This window comes from Pyrus communis, chromosome 7 (genome assembly GCF_041283825.1).
Source record: "Pyrus communis isolate YQ-2024b chromosome 7, ASM4128382v1, whole genome shotgun sequence".
NCBI classification, from domain to species: domain Eukaryota; kingdom Viridiplantae; phylum Streptophyta; class Magnoliopsida; order Rosales; family Rosaceae; genus Pyrus; species Pyrus communis.
In genome coordinates this window covers 17513167-17516765 of record NC_142571.1, presented here as the reverse complement: position 1 = coordinate 17516765, position 3599 = coordinate 17513167, and the positions used below count along the sequence as shown (strand labels likewise).

General features: G+C 38.1%; 1 pseudogene; it reads right to left on the bottom strand.

Annotated features, from left to right (window-relative positions):
* Positions 1–210: 210 nt before the first annotated feature.
* Positions 211–1932, bottom strand: LOC148695797 (uncharacterized; annotated as a pseudogene).
* Positions 1933–3599: the final 1667 nt, after the last annotated feature.

Here is a 3599-nt window from a genome sequence, read left to right as displayed (position 1 = left end):
ATGATTTGGTAATGGTTTAAGCTCTAGGGAGGGTGCCTGAATCACTAAGGGTAACAACTTATTAGTAGAAACGGGAATTGGAATTAGGATTTGAGACTTACCAACATGTTATGGCAATGATTCAAAGGCAGCCACCATCTCCACATCTTTACAATGAGGCATGGCAAGGGAATTCCCATTCTTGCCGTGAATGTGCTTGATTTCTGTCTCTTATTCTTTGAGTCTCATTCCTCTTGTAATGGTTGTTTCAAGGGCATCCTTATTTAGGCCGTTAAGATATTCATGCGCCTATGAATCAAATACATCAATAGAAAAACAAGAATGATCGTCTTTAGGATATTTCATAGCTTCAGAAATGTTAAAATCAATAATCTCACCATCTCCATTGTTAACATCCCCTTGAACACATCTATCTTGGTGCGGGCTATTTTCATGAATGGTCTCCCAAGTAGGATCAGCAATGGTGTGGAATGGGTCAAATCTTCCATATCAAGCACATAGAAATCAGCCGGAAAGATTAAATTATTAACCTACACCAAAACATCTTCTAAAACTCTTTTTGGATATGCATTAGAACGATCGGCTAATTGAATAATAACACCATCATTTTTCAGCGCTCATAAGTTCATAGATGCATAAATAGAATAAGGCATGGCATTAATGGATGCACCTAGGTCTAACATAGCATGCTCAAACTTTGTATTGCTAATAACACAAGGGATTGTGAAACTACCTAGATCTTTGCATTTTAGAGGTAATTTCCTTTATAAAACCATTGAAACATTCTCACTTACCCTTACCACTTCCTTGTTCGAAATCCTCTTCCTGGTTGTGCAAAGCTCCTTCAAGAATTTGGCATACTTTGGAACTTGTTTGATTGCATCAAGGAATGGGATATTGACTTGCACCTTTCTAAATGTCTCAAGAATGTCCTTGTCACTCTAGTCTTTCTTTGATTGCACGAATCTGCGAGGGAATGGCACATTTGGTGGAATAGGGTTAGAATTAAGTGAATTTGGACCTAACTTACTTATGGTGGACGATTTGGGATCTCTAGGTAGTTGTGGCAAGGGTGGTTCTACCCTTGCTGTGGCCTTGCCTTGTTCCTCTTCTTCATGTTGCAGCTTTTCATCCTCCTTTTGGCTTGATTTGGATGGTTGTGGGTCAGTTCCAATTTCCTTGCCACTTTTTAATGTGATAGCCTTGGTGGTTTCAAATCCTCCCATTGGATTCACAATGGTTGAACTTGGCAGTTTGCCTTGTTCTCTAAATTGTCCCATGAAATCCGCTACTTGCCCCATTTGCTTCTTCAATTCATACACCTCCTTAGCTTGATTTTGCATGTCTTTTGTTTGATTTTGTACTCCTTGCGTCAAAGAGGTGAGTAATTGAATAACTTTATCATTATCTAAAGACATACCTGAATTTGGTTGGGCTGGAGGTGGTTGAGGTTGCATTGGTGCATATGGCCTTTGAAAAATCCCAGGGGGTGGCTGTCGAAATCCTCCTTGTTGTTGGGTTTGTTGAGGCTCCCTCCACTTCATGTTTGGATGATCTCTCCGTCCCAGATTGTAAGTGTTGGCGTATGGATCATGCCTTGGTTGAGTTTGGCCTTGAAAGCCCACGACATTGGCACTTTCCTATCCCCCATTCTCTATCAATTGAGGACATTGATCATTGGAGTGTCCTTGCATAGTGCACACGCCACAAACACTTGCTCTTTGCACTTTGGATCCATCAACAACCTGTGACATAAGAACAGTGAGATTAGCCAATTGAGATTGAAATTCAGAAATTGCACTTACCTCATTCACTTGTTGTTATCGTGGGGTGTCTCTTTGCCCGACTCCCTTGTATTGTTGTGCATTCAAGGCTCGATTTGCAATTAAAGTCTTGGCATCAATTGGTGTTTTGTCAACCAAAGCACCTCATGCCGAGGCATCTAACATTTGTCTCTCAATTGGAAGCTCTTTTTTCATTTGATGTTGAGGGCATGATGCAACTAGAGTCTTGAAACACTCATAATATGCTAGAAATGATTCTCCTTGGTTTTGTTGAATTCCACTAATCTTTTTCCTCAAAAGAATGACTCTTGAAGTTGGGAAAATTTTCTCTAAGAATGCTCTTTTCATGCTTTCCCAAGAGGTAAGGGTTCTAGGTGCCAATTCGTATAACCAATCCTTAGCTTTCTCTAAAAGAGAGAATGGAAAAGCTTTCATTTTCAAAATGTTGCCATCCACGTTGATTGGGGTCATGCTTGAACATACCACTTCAAATTCCTTCAAGTGTTTGTTTGGATCTTCCATGGATAACCCATGGTATTTGGGAATATGATGCAGCAAGCTAGACTTCAATTCGAACTCATCGGTCTTGTCTTGAGCTGCCCTAGAATATTGAATGTATAGGGGTACGACATTGTCCAATCCCGTGACTGAAAGTTCCTTGATTGTTCGATTATCCGCAACCATGATTTGTTCTTCCTTATCCTCTTCTTCTTCTTCTTCTTCGTCAAACTCAGATTCAGAGCTAGAACTAGGTGGATTAGGTTCTGGCTCATTCCTTTTTCTTTTCAAAGTTCGCTCAAAATCGTCATCAAACTCCAAGATATGTGCACGAACAGGTTGAAAACTTCGAGTCATAAACTAGTACCTAACATCAACAAAACAAAACAAAAATCAGCAACCAAACAAAATGACACAAAAACAAAAAAAATAGAGGAGATTAGCAATTTTGCTAATCCCCGGCAATGGCACCAAAAATTTGATGTGATATATAATACCACACAAATTAAACCCTCTTTTTGACAATTGTAGTATGGATAAGTAGGGATCGTTCTAGGCCGGGGGATTATGAGGGATTGCTAATCTACTCAAATTAGACTCAATTACACTAAACTAGACTCAAAAACAAAAAACTATACTCTAATGACTCAAAACAAGCTAGAATGACTCAAAACAGCACAAAACAAGCAAATCGACTCAAAACAGAAACTAAGAATGATTTTGGACGAATTCTAACTTAACTTTGACTCAAAACACTAAAAGAAACAAAATTAAATAGGTTCTAACTAAGTAAACACAAAATATTAAAGGGGGATTGAGTTTTGACGAATTTAAAACTTAAACAAACAAGTTGCAGAAACTAAGTAAATTGATACGAATTTGGGTGACTTGATGGATGATAAGCTAGCTAGAGGGTTCTTCTCCACACATGACACATATGCATACAAATCGATTTCCAATTATCATTCCAATAATTCATAAATGACAATGCCCCCAAATTAATTGTGAACTGCACAAATTAACTCTCATATTTTCCTAATTTCATTGAATTGGGCTCATCAAGTTCCCTATATGAACAACATAATAGAGATACATATCAAAGATCATTAAGTTTTATGAAAATCATAATCATTGACATGACATTCGTAACTATGAAAAGCATGATACTCCTACCAAGAATTCACTTAGCACGATCGTGACTAGCGACCTCCACTACTTGCAAATATAAGTTCATAATGATTAGGATTAGGTGAAAATCCCTTATATTTTAGCATCAAATTCATGCATGCAAACTAAGTATGCATCCTTAATCAACAT